Source organism: Protopterus annectens, chromosome 2.part2 (genome assembly GCF_019279795.1).
Source record: "Protopterus annectens isolate FY-2018-M chromosome 2.part2, PAN1.0, whole genome shotgun sequence".
Classification (NCBI taxonomy): Eukaryota; Metazoa; Chordata; order Ceratodontiformes; family Protopteridae; genus Protopterus; species Protopterus annectens.
Window position 1 is genome coordinate 665,890,327 of NC_056730.1, and position 17,058 is coordinate 665,907,384.

Genomic DNA, 17,058 nt, shown 5'->3' on the forward strand with positions numbered 1-17,058 from the left:
TGTCATTTGTTGTATTTGTACCATTATGTTATGGAGGTTTTCTCCCTGGGCCTGTGCTGTAAATGGACCTTGTTCCAGTCGGACTTTCCCGGTAAACAAATGTAAAATAAAATAAAAATAAAGTACAGTAGATAAGACTTCCATCTGGCTTATTTTCTGTAGGTACATATAAAGGTTTATATGGTTTTATACTTTCTGCAAACTTGATCTGTGGTAATTGAGAGAGTGGGATCCTCGGTAGAGGTGAAGCTCAAGATTTTTTGGCTGGTGCGAGCTGTAGTAGTGGTAGTGTCTGTTCTGATATCGGAATTGAAGCAGTCTGTCACAGATAAATTAAGCTAGACAACACTGGTGCTGTAGATTCCTGCTTTAAAGGTCGCTTTTCCACATTTATCAAGACCAGATGACATTATTATATCATCTGAAAAAGTTCTGACTATTTCAGGTGTGCTTTCAGTTCCTCATGATGAGCTGTACAGTTTTAAATCATCGACAAAGAAGATAAGCCTTTACACTTTTTGAGAGACAAAGTATAGCCATGACCTAATCTGTTTAGCAGACAGCTTAATGGGTTAAAGGCAAGGCCAAAGAGCAGTGGTGACATACCTCTCAACTGTACAGATTTTCACAGAATGTCCAGATTTTTGCCTCATATATTTGGTCTGTTTTCATAAAATTATGGTTTTCTAGCAAATTGGTAGTAAATCATTAAAGACTGAATTTAGAAAATCATGACAGACATTTGAGTTTCAGACTTGGTAACCTTCAGACAATTCATGTTGATGCAAAACCTGTAATTCTAACAACTTTCTAAGTTTGTAAGAGCAATATTTAAATATTGTCCCTTTTTTTGGGCCTTTGTCACACTTTTATTTATGGCTTTGTCCAGGTTTCTTGCTCTAAGAGGTTGAGAAGTATGGTGGTGACAGAGAGTCACTCTGGAATATCCCCCTTTAGATTTTTATCCCTGGAATAATAATGTGTTCTTTATCATGGCTTAACTGAAAAGTTGTTTGCCACTGTTTCATGGTCACTGCCATGTAGGTCATCAGTGTAGGGTGTATCTTGTACATTTTTAAGCTCACTTTTATCCATGAATGTGGGATACTGTCAAATGATTTTTCATAGTCTATCCGTGCCATACATAGATTCTTCCCCTATTTACCTTTCTCCACTATGACTTCATTTAAAAACAAATGAACCTTTGTTCCATATAGGTTCATAGGATGATACTAGGCTATTGGCCCGGAGGCCCTTTTATAAGCCTAGCCATGAATTTCGCCCATGTTTTCCTCAGTCAGCACCTGTTTCCCCTGTCCAGCAGGGAGACAGGTGGGATCCCTGGGGTGTATTTTCTGTTTCACATCCAGTTGTCCAGGTTCCTCTTAAAAAGGTTAGAGAGGTACTCTGCTTGACATGGAGAGAGAGTCTATTCCACAGACGGGGAAGTTTTTAGGACACAAATCTGTCCTGGCAACAAATTCTATTAATGTCACAGACCAGATTAAGGCCTTGCATCCAGGTTGCATGAGTAGAGTTTGTCTTATGGATATGGAGCAACTCCATCAAAGCTAGGTCTGAAATGGCCTTGTATGCCAGACACAGGTCACCTCTCAGCAGTCTGTATGAGACGGAGTAGAGGGACAGGGCTTTTATCCCATCTGTATAGGGTAGGTGTTCGAGACACTGGATTTTCCTGGTCAGGAACCTCTGTGGTCTCTCCAACTGCTGCATGTGCTTGGCAAGGTACATGCCGAAGGGGGCATTGTACTAGATAATGGGTCTGATAAGGGAGGAGTACAGTGATGTTATGTCCTCCTTGTTCCTGGATGAAATACCCTTTTTTTTTTATGAGGTGGGCCATGTAGAAAGCCTTCCATACAACGGAGGCAATGTCATGGTCAAAAGTCAGGTTGCTATCAACCTGGGTGCCCAAGTCCCTCATGACTGATTGCATGCTTGGTACGTTATTAATGTGATAATTAGTGGGGATGACATTTTTTCCAAAGGAGATAATGATGTATTTCTTGGCATTCAGTTTGAGGCCATGCTTCTGGCACCAGTCATTAGTTTGGGTAAGGCCCTCTTGGAGGATGATCACATCACTAGGGGAATTTAAGACAGCGCCCAGCTTGCAGTCATCTGCAAACTTGGTCAGCCACAGACCACTGGTTTTGGCTTGCACCTCAGAAAAGTATATCCCAAACAGTAGAGGCCTCAAGACCGATCCTTGGGGTACACCGCTCATTACGGGTCTACTGCTAGAGGTGGCTTCACCTACTTTGACTGAGTGGGTTCTGTCAGTGAACCAGTTAGCTACCCAACTGGTAAACATACTGGTTGATGCCTAGCTGAGGAGTTTATCTATTATGCCAGAGTGAGGAATAGTGTCAAAGGCTTTGGCTAGGTCAAGGTAGGTGGTGTGCACAGTCTTCCTCTCATCCATGGCTTTGGTGACGGTTTCAAAGAAGTCGACCAAGTTTAACAGGCATGATCTCCCTTTGACAAAACCAAACTATGTGTGGTCAAGCGTTTGGAGGTTGCCAGTGTCCTTGTTTATAAGATCCATGATAATGCGTTCCATGGCCTTGCAGATCAGGCTAGTTAGGCTGATGGGCCTATAATTGCCTGGGTCAGTGGACATTCCGCCTTTGTGTAGAGGGATGACAGTGGCTGTCCTCCATTCAGCTAGGATGAAGCCGGTACTCAGGGTTTGGTTGACTAGGGTGTCTAATGGAGCAAGAACTCATGCCTGAGTTAATGTAGGATACAGCCAAGGGATGTTATCAGGTCCCATGGAGACTATTATTTGCCTTTGAGAGGGCATTAAGGACTAGTGATGAGGGGGGGGGCAGGTGTTGGAGGTGTCCTGGTTTACTGATGAGGTGGACAAGGGGGTGAAGTTTTCACTGAACCTGTCTGCCAGCAGGTTGGATATATCTATGGTGTTTGTGTATGTGGTGTTATTGACCACCAGTTCAGAGCAGATTTGGGTGTGCCTTTGAGATTATGGACATATGTGAAGAAGGCCTTGTGATTGTCATTTGGTGGATGTGGCCAATTTGGACTCTTGTTAGCCTTAGAGGATTTCACCAGTGACCTTATTTGCTTGTTCAGACAAAGGAGAGATTTCTTCCAACTTGACACCTGCTCCTTCTTGGCCCTGGACAGCAATTTTTTTCCTTTTATTATAGAGTTTTATTGCTGCTGTCCACCAGACAGGTATACTCTTCCTTGAAGAAGATGATTTGGTCCTGTCCGGTATTGATGAATCCATACAGCTGTGTAGACGCTCATATAGTTTTTTGGTGTATTCTTGGACATTAGTGCTAGTTCCAACTGAATGACTTTCTTTTATTACCCTTTTGTTCTGTTGCCATAATTGAGTTTTCTTCTAAATAACTAAAATCTGCCTGCATCAGATTAATCATTGGAAAGCAACTTATTGGTCAATGTTTTTTGAGGGTAGTTTGCAGGTTCACTCTTGAGTAGGAGCATTGATTTTCATGTTAGCCAGGCTGATGTCTGTCTGGGGTGTGCATATAAGTAGATGTACTTCATGTTTCACTGTTGCAATCATTACATTTGGGTTATCTGCTTGCAGGTAGCCCTCAGTCGGCCTGATTAACAAAGTCTTGGGTACTGTGTCGGTTGCTGTCCCTTCTTCCATGATGTCAGGGGTATAAAATATGCAGCCGACACCATTACATCAGTCTTTCTTGCCGTGCGGTGCCCGAAGCAGAAGCAGTTCACAAGTGCCGGTCGGTCGACTTCTGAAATTTTCGTTTTCGAGCTTCAGAACCGAAGACTTCAACTAAAGCTAAGTGCCCCGTTGGGGAAACTTTTTCTTACTACTTACCAATGTCAGTAAAAGTTAATGCATTACTTGTGGGAGGCAAATATTTCATAAAGATTTTCATTCGTACTGTATTCCTTGCCTAGGCCCTGACCACGATGTACCTTGCTGTCGGTTTTGTGCTTTATTTAATCAGTGCATTATCCATCATCGGTATATTTTTGCCTTTAAATATTTCAGTTCTCGGTTTAATTATCCAGAAATGTCGTCGGTTAGCCATCTGACTACTGGGATTCCAAAAAAACACAACGATAAAGACAGAGACAGGCCGTTGAGGTCCAAAACTGCCAACGACACTTCTCCTAAGCCTGTCGCCAGTTCGCCGGTACTCAGTGAGGCGCTTTCACAACCCCTGATACCCGCTACTTCTGATTCACAGGCCTCTACTGAGACCCATTCGGAGTCCGGTATGCCGCAAGATGCTTCAACTATGGAACCCGCAGATGTCTCTACCTTGGATGGGTCCGGAGCCACTGTGCAGGCACCGGCTTCTGAGGGTGTATTCAGGCCTACGGACTTGCATATTAAACCAATGCCTCCTTCTTCACTTAGGCCTTAATCTCGAACCATGCCTAAAATGACACCCAGTCCACATGCTCAGGCCTCTATGCCTAAAAAACAAATGATAAGAATGGCTGAAGATTTAATAACTGTAATCAGGGGTAGCCAGCCCCCCCCCTTTCTAAGAGGCCTAGGACTGAAGTTGTTTATGAATCTTTTGACCAGGATTCTGTTTTTTTTTCTGATTCTTCTGATGATCTGGATTTGCCCTTATCTATTTATGAGGATTCTGATGCAGAGGACTCCATTCCCTCTGCTTCCCCTCCAAAGGATTTTTCTTTTTGGGAAACCTTGCATACTCTAAGGGAGCATTTCCACTGGGAAAGCCAGGATTTTTCAAATTCAAAAAAGAGGCTTAGAGATTTCTTACTCCTTCCTCAGCACAGGCCTTTAGCTATTTCTCTTGTACTGGACATTGTTGATGATGCTTTTTCGTAATCTATTTTGGCCTCTGATTCCTTCCCTCCTGCTCTCAGAATACCTGACAGATACTACAGGGTCCCTGATTCACACAAGTTTCTTTTTAAAAATCCTATTGCGGATCCAGAGACTATTTCACAGGGGCCCAAGGGCATTAAGGTTTCTACTGCTAAAAATCCTACCCCTTCTGATAGAGACTCCAGGGTGCTGGATAGATGGAGTAAGAAGGTTTACACTTCTGCAGCCTTAGCCATTAGGGCTTTCAACTGCCAGTTTCATATGTTAAAGTATCAGCAACATGTTATTGGATTGGTTAAACAGAAAATGATGCTGATTCCTGACTGTGTGGAAAATAAAGAATTACAGGATTTAATGCATTCTGCTGAACAAGTTTGAAAACGTACTTTGCAATGTGGTTTTGATTCATTAGAGGCCACTTGCAGGCCTGCTGTTACTGGGTCTCTGCTCACAAGACATGCTTGGCTAAAGGAGCAATCCTTGCCTGATCATGTTAAAGCTAAATTGTTGGATGCTCCCTTAAATCAGGACCGCCTATTTGGCAACAAGGCTGAAGAAGTTCTTAAAAAGATGGAAGATAAAGCTAAATCTATGCAAACTGTATTTCTTACAAGCTCAGCCTCCTAGATTTAGTTAAGCCCTGGCCTTCTAAGAATTGGTCCTTTCCAGCCCCTTCCAGGTCTTCTCAAGCCAAACCCAGACACAGCAAAAGTCCCAGGTCTCAGTCCCAGGGGACACACAGGACTAAGCGGTAGGGGGCCTCCACTTCCAAATATGGGAGTAATAAGACTCCCCCTTATGGTAAGCTGTCTCAATAACTTCAGTTTAAAATTTCCAGGCACTTATCAACTGACAGCCCCTTCGGGGGGAAAGATTGCTCTTCATGCAAAGAACTGGGAACTCATTACCCAGGACACACAAGATGGAACAACATATTCAGTCCCACAAGAGGGAACAACATATTGGACCTGGTCATCACCAACATGGGGACTCTATGTTCCACACCAGAGGTAAACCCCTCATTGGTAAGATCAGACCATAAACAAATTTCCCTGGACATCCATATCCCGTCCCCACCCCCAGCCAAGGAAATCACTGTAAAGAATTTCTCAAAAGCCAACTTTGCACTTCTCAAGACTGAGGTGGAATCCTTCAAAGCCCCTGGGCCAGAGGATAATACAGCCCAATCTGCAGAATCCTTTACAAATGCATTCTATGAGCACCTGCAGGAATGCATGGATCGTGCTATCCCAAATAAAACCAAGACTCACTCCTCCAAAAACAGGAGACCGATCTGGTGGACCCTGACCATAAATAAGCTATACAACAGAAGGAGGAAGCTACTACATGACAGAGCAAAATCCCAAAAAGGGAAGGCATCTCTGATCAGTATTAGCAAGAAACTTCGATCCCTCATAAAATCATCAAAGGCCAGTTTCAAAAGAAAAATTGCCCTAGACACTAAAGATAATCACAAGGCCTTCTTTAGTTATGTCAGGAACATGGGCGGAAACTCCCAGATATGCTCTGAATTGTTGCATAACGGTACAAAATATACTGAACCTACAGACATAGCCAACATCCTGGCAGACCGATTCAGCGCAAACTTCTCCCCCCTCCCCCCCAAAGGAGCAAACGCCTATACCAACTGAATGTAACCTCCCTGACATCACAGATGCACAGGTGAAAGCTGCCCTCTCCAAAGCAAAAAACACAGCATCTATGGGACCGGACGGTGTCCCAGGCTGTGTTTTACATGAGCTCCAAGAAGAACTGAACCCTCACATTGTCACTGTTCAAACTTAGCCTTACTACAGGATATGTACCCAAAGAATGTTGTACAGCTACAGTGGTCCCACTCCACAAAGGTGGTGCCACAACCGACCCCGTAAACTATCGCCCCATAAGCCTGACTAGTCTGGTCTGTAAAGCTATGGAGCGTATTATCATGGAACTCATAAACAAAGACATTGGGAGCCTCCAGACACTGGACCCTACCCAATTTGGCTTTAAGGGCAGATCTTGCCTCCTAAACCTAGTTTATTTCTTTGAAACCGTTACCAAAGCCATAGATGAGGGCAAGGTAGTCCACACAGCCTACCTTGACCTCGCAAAAGCCTTCGACACAATACCCCACTCGGGCATCATAAATAAGCTTACCAGCTTAAATACAACCCCTATATCACAAGATGGGTTGCAAACTGGCTCAGAGATAGAACCCACATGGTCAGAATCGCAGGTGCCATGTCCCAATCCAAACCAGTTACAAGTGGCATCCCACAGGGCTCAGTTCTGGGACCTCTCTTGTTCGGTATATACTTCTCTGAGGTTCAGGCTAACATGGGGGGATTATGGCTGACAAAGTTCGCAGATGACTGCAAACTGGGGGCCATAATCAATCTCCAGCTGACACAAGCATCTTCCAAAAGGGTCTCACAGAGATGGCTGCTTGCTGCCAGAGCCACGGCCTCAAGCTAAATGCTAAAAAGTGCATAGTCATCCCCTTTGGGAAAAACAAGGTGCCCACAAATTACCACATAGGTGGTAATCCATTAAGTACGGAAGAAGTAATTAGAGATTTGGGGACCAACGTAGATAGTAATCTCTCCTTTGATAATCACGTTGCCAAAGTGGTTAGAAAGACCTTCTATATAGCCCACCTTATCACGAAAGGGTTCGCATCTAGATCGAGAGGTCATTGTGCCCTTCTACTCATCACTCATCAGGCCCATAATTGAATACAATGCCCCTTTTGGGATGTACCTTACCCGACACCTGCAGCAACTGGAGAGACCCCAAAAGTACCTCACCAAGAGGATCATGGGCTACAAACAGATGTCCTATGCAGCTCGACTAAAGAAACTCCAGCTCTACTCAGTTTCTTACCGCCTACTCAGAGGCGATCTATGCCTGACATACAAAGCCATGTCAAACCCAGAATTAATGGACATGCTCCACCTCAAAAAATCCAAGTCCCTTAGAGCTACACGCTCCAGGGACCTAAACCTCAGCACAAAAATAAATAGGACATGCTGGAGGGACAGATTCATTTCTCAGAGGCTCCCCTCACTCTGGAATAGAATCCCAATTCATGTTAGACATAGCCCCTCGCTGACCCTCTTCAAGCGAAATCTGGATGCTTGGATGGGAAATCGCAAATTCACCCCTGGGATGTCTTCTGTGTCCCTGCTAGACAGAGGCACAGTAAACTAATCTTAAAAGGGTACCTTCTGTGACCTACTTTACAGAGGCACAGTAGGCTAATCTAATAGGGAGGCGGAAGCCAAATACACTCTGGCTAGGCTTATAAATTCCCTAGGGCAGATAGCCTAGTATCTACCTATGAACAAATGGGTTTTAAATAGTGTCCCAGAGATACAGATTTCACTTCCACGCATTGCCAGCACCAAGCGGGTGGCCGGACCTACCCCCAAATCAGTGGAAAGAGGCCCAAAAACAAGTACTTTCTCTCTTAAGCATGGGGGCTATTCAGCTGGTACTGGAAGAGGAATTAGGGACAAGGTTTCTACTTGAGACTTTTCCTGGTACCCAGAAAAGACAATTCATGGTGTCCTATCCTGGACCTGTCTACTCTAAACACCTTTTTGGAAATTCCAAAATTCAAGATGCTGACTCTTCACCAATTACTTCCTATGCTAGGCAAAGATGCCTGGTTGGCAACACTAGATTTAAAAGAAGCATACCTGCCCATCCCAATCAGGGAATCTTGCAGAAGATAACTATGCTTCAAAGCAGGCTACATGCACTATCAGTTCTCTGCACTGCCCTTTGGCTTATCTACTGCACCCAGGGTATTCACAAAGTGCCTTGCTCCAGTTATTGCATTTTGCAGGCAAAGAAATATTGAAATATACCCATACCTGGACGATTGTCTAATTCAGGCAGAAAGCCAGGGCATACTTTTGAATCATCTAGCCTTTGTACAAAGGGTTCTAACTTGTCTGGGGTACACCATAAACGAAAAGAAATCACACCTGGTACCCTGTCAACAAATTATATTCCTGGGAGCAAGCTTGAATGCAACTTCCCAGATGGCTTACCTCACGCCAGAGAAACAAATTCATTTGACAACCTACTTCAAACAAGTGGCCACAAAAACCCTGCTATCTACAAGACAAATGCTGCAAGCCTTGGGGTTCATGGCCTCCTGCATTCTTCTAATTCCATATGCAAGACTGCATATGAGGAAACTACAGTGGTATCTAAAAAGCCTATGGTGTCAAACTTCTCAGGATCTAGAAGCAATGATTCCTATCATACCTTGCCTACGCCTAGAATTCCTTTGATGGGCAGAGGCCTGCCACCAAAAAAAAGGGACTACCTTTCACACCACCCCCTGCCGCCCATACCCTAACAACAGAAGCACCAGACTATTGCATGGAGGGCTCACCTGGCAGGGAAGTGCATTCAGGGCAAATGGAACCCAAGTCAAATTCACCTGCATATCAATCAAAAAGAAATGTTAGCTGTACAGAATGCTTTGACAGCCTTCAAGGACCACATTCCTCCAGGACAACTTATGGTAAAGGCAGACAACACCACTGTTATGTGTTACATAAACAAGCAGGGGGGGTACACATTCTTACCCCCTCTGCAGACTAGCCATGGCATTGTGGAACACAGCCTTGAGCTACCAAGTGCTCCTACAAGCTCAATTCCTGCCAGGAAAATTAAGTACACTGGCAGATGGACTAAGCAGAAACCTCATGGACCCACACGAGTAGAAACTGGAGCCAAGGATTTTCAGCATGTTGACAAGCAAATGGGGAAGCCCAGATATAGACCTGTTTGCCTCTTCCCAGAACTACCAATTGGACAAATTTTGCACAAGGACTCCCCATAAGCAAGCCAGGAAAGTGGCTGATCTGTCCTTCAGCTGGAAAAAACTATCAGTCTATGCCTTCCCCCCTCTGCCTCTGCTTTCCATAGTGCTACTAAAAATCAAACAGGACAAACCAAGGATGATTTTGATTGCTCCAGACTGGCGACACCAACACTGGTACCCCCTCCTGCGCAGTGTGTCACGGTTATCCCCATGGCACCTGCCTCAGACTCCTTCCCTGTTGTCTTAGCAGGAGAACCAGATTCTGCACCCTCAGCTTTTAACACTGAACCTTGCAGCCTGGCTAATTACATAATCTCTCCTCTACCAGCCCTCAGTAAACCTGTGATGGATATCATTTTAGTGGCAAGGAGGCCAAGTACTAGATAATCTTATGCTAAAAAATGGAAAATATTCTGTGCCTGGAACCGATCTGAAGGGATGAGCACAGCAGTGCCCAATTTACCTCAGATTTTACAATGCTTAACTGAGATGCTTCACAAGGGCCTGTCTTTTTCCTCCATTAAAATCCATGCCTCAGCCATTTCAGTTCATTATAGCACAGAACCTCCCTCTTCTCTCATCCACTGCTCAAGCAGTTCCTCAGAGGGGCCAAAAATTTGAGACCACCCAGGAGAGCTCCAACCCCAGCCTGGGACCTTAACTTTGTTTTGGAGAAACTCACTCTACTTCCTTTCGAGCCAGCTGCTACTGCAGACTTAAAATTTCTTTCTTGGAAAACAGCTTTCCTTTTAACAATCACTTCAGCTAGAAGAGTATCTGAATTACAGGCCCTTATGGCAGTGGAGCCTTTCATCATCTTTCATGCGGACAGGGTGTCCCTCAGAACCAATCCATCCTTCATGCCCAAGGTGGTTTCCAGTGTGGCTCTTAATCAGTCTTTTGATTTGCCAACCTTCTTTCCCAATCAACAGAACAAAGGGTAACGGATACTGCATTCCTTAGATGTGCACAGACAACTTAGATTCTACTTGGACAGGACTAAACCTGAACAACTGCTGACGGCATTTGCTGCAGGGGCAGAGGGGAAGGCTATTTCAAAGCAAACCATTTCTAAATGGATAGGCCATTGCATTCATTTCTGCTATAAGCACCATGGAAAACCTCTCCCCCAGGGGATCAGACCTCACTCCACCAGGGCTGCATCTACCTCTACAGCCTTTTTTCAGAGGCGTCCCTACCAGGGACATCCTAGAAGCTGCTACCTGGAGTTCTGTGCATACTTTCACCAAGCATTATCATTTGTCATTTTTCTCTAAATCCAGAGCTGGCTTTGCCACTGCAGTCTTGCAGGGCCTTATAGCTGGTCCTAAATTCCTCCTCCCAAACATAGCTTTGGGAATCTACCCAAATGTAATGACTGCAACAGTGAAACACGAAGAACATAGTACAGTTGTGTACACTTACCATAAATGTAGATGTTCGAGTGTATTCACTGCTGCAGTCCTGGTTACCCTCCCTTCAGCCCCCTAACTTCTTTTGGCTATACCTCTACGTGCTTAAAAGCCTTTTTGGTGTATTTGCTTTTTTGTTGGAGGTATATCATTGTACTTTTATATTTAATTGCTCCCCATTAGGGGGGCACCTGACATCTGGGGCAAGAAAAACTGATGTAATGGCATCTGCTGCATGTTTTATACCCCAGACGACCTGACATCATGGAAGAAGGGACAGCAACCGACACAGGACCCACGACTTTGTTAATCAGGCGACTGAGGGCTACCTGCAAGCAGATAACCCAAATGTAATGACTGCAACAGTGAATACACTCGAACATCTACATTTATGGTAAGTGTACACAACTGTACTTTCTTACTCATGGCTAAATCTTCGTACAAAGATGTTAGTACTTTTTGCCAGACGTTAGGTGCAGCATCTGGGTCTGGGGTTTTCCGATTAGAGACTTTTCATAACTTTGTTTCAGTCTTTCTGGCCGTTACTTCATCCCATTTTCTATCCTATACATTTGAACTTCTTCTTTTTTACTTCCATCCATTTAGCATCTTTATGTTCCACGGTGGTGCAGCGATAGCATTGTCGCCTCACAGCAAGAGGTTCTCCCATTCGATTCTCGGCTGGAGCGCCTTCTGTGTGGAGTCTGCATGTCCTCCCCACGGTCGAGTGGCGTTCGAAAGACATGTGTGAATGCACGTGCCTTCGTTAAAGGTTGGGCGTCAGGCTGGCACCTCGGCACCATAAAAATCGATTACCAAATTTTAGCGGACCGGTGTTCCGCTGTGTCGACCCCTAACTGGGAAAAGCCGAAAGAAAAACAACATGTTCCACGGTATCTTCTTAAATATTTTTCCAAAATGTATTTCTTCTTTTTATTTTGGTGGCCTTTCAATTCCTTCCATCTTGTTTCCCATTTCTCTGTAAAACTTCTTTGGGTCCTCAATAAAGTGTTTATTTTGTACTTTTCCTTTATATTTATCTGTGTATCTAAGTTTTTCTGCTTGTGCTGATATTTTTAGTTTATTTGTGGTAGTGCATGATAAATCCTGATCCGTTATAATACTATGCATTGCTTTTATTACGTCTGTTTTTCTGAGTATTTTTGTTGATCTGTTTCCTTTTCTATACTCTTCTAACAGTGTCACTTAATGTCTTAATTGCTTTATAGTTTTCTCTATTCGATACTTCCTTGATGGCATTCTATTTCTTCCTGTCCTTCCCTTGCTACCCTGTGTCCTTGTGGTAGGACGTCATCTGTTATTAATTTGGCTGCACAGTAATGTATCCTATTTACTTCTGCTATATCGCATGAATCTCTATGGACAGTCTTAATTGCTGTGTTAATTTTTTATCAAACTTCTAACTTTTTGGGTTTTATTGACCTTCTGCAGTCTATTTCTTTCAAATAATAATAATAATAATAATACATATTCTTTGTAATCCTGTCAGCCAACTAGCAGACCCAGCTGCCATACTTAGTGCTTTGTATAGCTGTCACAATGCCTTTCAAATGCTGCCATTTATCAACTGTTTTGCCAGCTGTAAAACAACTGTCAGACTGAAAAGCCAGAATAATGACAGTTTGTGTTGTGAAACAATGTGTAAGTAAAATTTTCTTTTTTTTCTCTTATAGTCTTATTATAAATTGCAAGGCAAAGTCTTACAACTCCACAAAACCAGCCCATGACACAACTGTAGGCAAAGTACAGTTCGGTTATAGCATTTGTTTGTGAGAAAAGAGCCAGACTATCAACTTCTGCGTTTAATTCATGGTGTAGTAAAATGAAAAGCAGAATGTCATCACTCAAAAGTGCAAAATGCCAAATGCTACTTTGCATAATTACTTTAAAGTACTATGTGTATTAGCTGTCCCTTGCTATAAAATGTAAACACTTAAATGCAAAAATGTTTCCCCTAAGTCAGTATGGAAAACACCTTGTGGCCTATGGTGAAATGAGTACAGTGGCCTAGTGGGATTAACCCAGTCAACAAAGGTATATAAATAAATAAAGACAGAATGTAAAAGTTCACCATAGGATCACCGTCTATTCTCAGCCAGAGGAATGCACTTTGCATATTTTTAAAATAACTTGTTTTCAGCTTAAACCAATATTGTGTCTGCTAAATATGGACTGGACTAAGCTGGTGTGTACTGAATCACTTGTCCATTGGTTGCTTAAAGTAAAATAACAGCTTTTTGTCAAAGCTAAGTAGTAGTGAAAAAAAAGGCTACAGCCAGTTAAAGTAAAGAACAAGGCAAACCTCCTTGTACTAATCTTTTCTGGTCTGCGCACAGACCAGAGTTCAGGCTGCCACTTAGCATTGTAGCTTTGCTTGCCTGTTGCTGAAACCTCATAAATGAAAATGTCTCTCGAAGTGAGCAAAATTGCAATATGCTTATAGGCTTTGTGCAGATTGCAGAGTACTTTATCCTGATGACTACCAAATGTTGTTACATGTGTTACAGATTACCCAGGAAGCCAACATTAGTCTTTGTGTGAATGTTCTTTGTTGTACCTTATCCCGCTACTGATCTGCTACTTGTTGCAGCTTATTGTCTACAGTTTTGAAAGCCAAGAGGTTTCTGTCAGAAGTTGTAGTGTGTATTGTTTTGGTTGTCATACTTTTTTTAATAACTGATAATATTATCTTTTAACTTGCAGTTCAGCTTTTGCAAGTTTTCCAGTGTAATTTATTACTTTACTTTATTTTGGCTTAATTTTAATGTTTTGGGAGCATTTTCCTGCACTTGCAGACAGTATGTAAACTTTTTCAGTATTAAGATTTTTTTTTTTATTGTTTTAGCATCATTATTAAGTTTGTTTTGGTTATATTTTATAGCATCACATGTAATAAGGTTGTATACTTGAACCCAGTATAGACATCTGACACTAATATATGATCCATTGGGTCAAAAAAAGTTTCATGAGCTGTGACTGATGAACACAAGTAAATTAACTGATAAAGACGTAACATGCAGTAAGACTGGTCGAATGACTTTTATCCTTGCAGTGGTTTTACTTTTGGATAAAAATGGCTGATAATGGAGAACACTGCACGGCGAGTAAGCACAGATCCAGAAGGGCACGTAATGTGGTTACACAAGGTCCATTGTTCTCCATTATCCACTCAAACTGTTATTACAACTTAAAGGTAATACAAGCAATTTAAAGAATTTTCCATTATTGCCAAGCATACCTCTCTGCTGTCCCCGATTTTGCTTTAAAATGTTGCTCTGTCCCTCATCTTCTTCTTTTAGCTTTTCCCGGTTAGTGGTCGCCACAGCGGAACACCTGTCCGCTCATGATTGGAGCTAGAGTTTTATGGTGTCGAGTTGCCAGCCTGGTGCCAAACCTTACATAGAAGGCGCACACATACACACCGTTGCTCTCTCCCTCATACTCTATTCTAGAAGTTGCAGTTTAGGGAGAAAAGGTGGTGGGTTCCACTTGCTAAATAATGGCAATAATTAGAGTTTGTATACTATTTTTACTCCCGAAGATGTTTGCTAAATCGCTTTCTCTTATTCTGTCAACTTCTCATGTTGATTGTACTAATGTATTAAAAACTGCTCCTGACTTCTGGATTTGTTGGTTGAGAGCTGACAGTTTGCTTAGTACCTCTCAAATGTTCCTGAAAATTACAGAAATATTAAGAGTTTCATACTTCTGTTATTTGGAAAAGTACAGGCATAATAGTTTTAAAAATGCCCAAGATATGGGCCTTTTTCCACCTGTTTACAGCTGTGTCAATGTTTCTTAAGCAAAGACAGTGAGAGCTAGGAGTGAGATGGTGTGCAGCAGATCCTAGATGTTATGTAAATGCTATTAACATTATGAGGGCTACTCAAAAACACTGTAAGTACCATCTAAAATGTATTATTTGATTTGATAATGGGATAGATCGCCTTCTTACTTGAATGTGACACTGATTGCCAGAACTTGGAGAAGTAGCCATGACTACATTTAAGCCTGCTGTGATGATTGCAAATAGACTGATAATCATTGCTGGAGCAGATGTGATGAGAGACATGCATATTGGCCCAGCTAGTAAGCTAATCAGTAGAGCCAGTGATTACGACGGATTGTCTGATCCAGGTAGTGCTTGAAGTTGGCTCGGGTAGAACATGGTGTGCTTTGGAGGGGAGTCTTAATTGCAGTATCTATTGATGTCTCAAAACCAGGTTATTTAAGGTCTAACATATCTGCAAATTAATGTTTGACTTGTAGGCAAGGTAAGACGTGCTTTGACCCTGAACAGATTTTCTTGTAGAATTCTATTAAGAGAAGAGCACCTCTGGTGCCTTGCTGCCTTTATATAGACCACACATTTTTATGACTGCATTCATTCTGTCTCAGATGATTACTTAATGTAAGTAAGGAGTCTTGCTTCCTCTAAAGATCTTCTTCTTCTTTCGGCTTTTTCTGGTTAGGGGTCGCCACAGCGGATCACCTGTCCGCTCATGATTGGCAGTGGAGTTTTACAGTGTCGAGTTGCCAGCCTGGCACCCAACCTTCCACAGAAGGCACTCACACCTAGGGCCAATTTAGTGTGTCCAATCCACCTACAGCATATCTTTGGGATGTGGGAGGAAACCGGAGCACCCGGAGGAAACCCACGCGACCACAGTGAGGACATGGCTAAAATTCATCTTTCTGTCTCTTGGCAACATTTTAGGTGGAGGTGATATTGACGCCTATACAATTAAGTGATAATTTGAAGTGTTCAACTCCCCACCAGTTGAATATGCCAGGGTTTTATCTCAGCCAGCAGCCTGTGCAGAGGAACTGGAAACTTTGGATTATTGCTGAAAAACTTTAATGCAAAAATGATCCATTTGTAATGGAGAATACTTAATAATATGAGGAACTTTTTATAATTTTTGTATTATATTAGTACTGACTATGTACATAATTTTTATCCTTCTGCTGCAATGTTGTCAATTTTTGTTTCTCGAAAATGCTTGGATATTAAGCATCAGGTTCTAATAGTTAGCAGTTTAACTTAAAAGCATTTAGGGGCATTTGTTTCTCTTTAAGAAACTAGAACATGGGAGGATATAGTTGTTTTTCAAAAGGAGGACACTCAAGGCAGGTATCACTAAGTTTGTGTAGTAAGAAGTTAATGGACAACACTAGACATTCTTATTATAATATAATAATTATTGGGAAAAACTAAAAAAAAATGCATCTTGTAATAAATCTCTAAATTGTACTATTAATGTTAATTACATCTATTCATCAGTTTTTCAAACTTTATCTGGCATGTGGCATTTATTGTGTACATAGTATTTTGTTTATAGTGTCTGTTATTGTTTTGTATATATTCAAAGTTGTCATTGTTAAAAGTTTAAATATCAAATAAAAGATATTTGAAAAAAGAGGGCTATGAGGAATTTAGTGAGGAACCCTGTAAACAGTGAACTTGCTAGTGGAATTTGTGATCCTTGTATAATGACGCAGGCTTACTTGTACTGTATCTTAAGTGACTGCTCACTTCAGGGAATCAAGGATGAGAAGAATTACATTCAGCAGTATAATTTTCATCGAATGGTAACTCTCCCACGTGAGTTTGTGGGGACGTGTCAGTAAACTCCACTGAGTACAACTTACAGATTCCTGGCTACACCCTAGCTGTGGCTTAGAGTTGGAAACTTATTAAATTCTGACCTCACTACCACTTTGCAGACAATAGGCGCAGTGATTAATGAAATTCTGGGTTTGCTTTATATAAGTTTTAAAGCTTTCATTGTTTGCCTCCTACTTTATTGATTGACTAGGTTTGTCATCTATGATTGTAACGCAGGGTTTATATTAAAAGGTAACGAGTTACATCTTTGGTTTTGTTTTCGTTAGAGGTCATCAGTAAGTCAACCAAAGCAATG

At 42.2% G+C, this 17,058-nt stretch overlaps 1 protein-coding gene across 1 annotated transcript in view; it reads left to right on the forward strand.

Moving 5' to 3' along the window:
- The window catches only part of ATRN (attractin), a 2,639,854-nt gene that overhangs the window by 838,834 nt on the left and 1,783,962 nt on the right, over positions 1-17,058 (forward strand). The gene's annotated exons all lie outside the window — the stretch shown is intronic.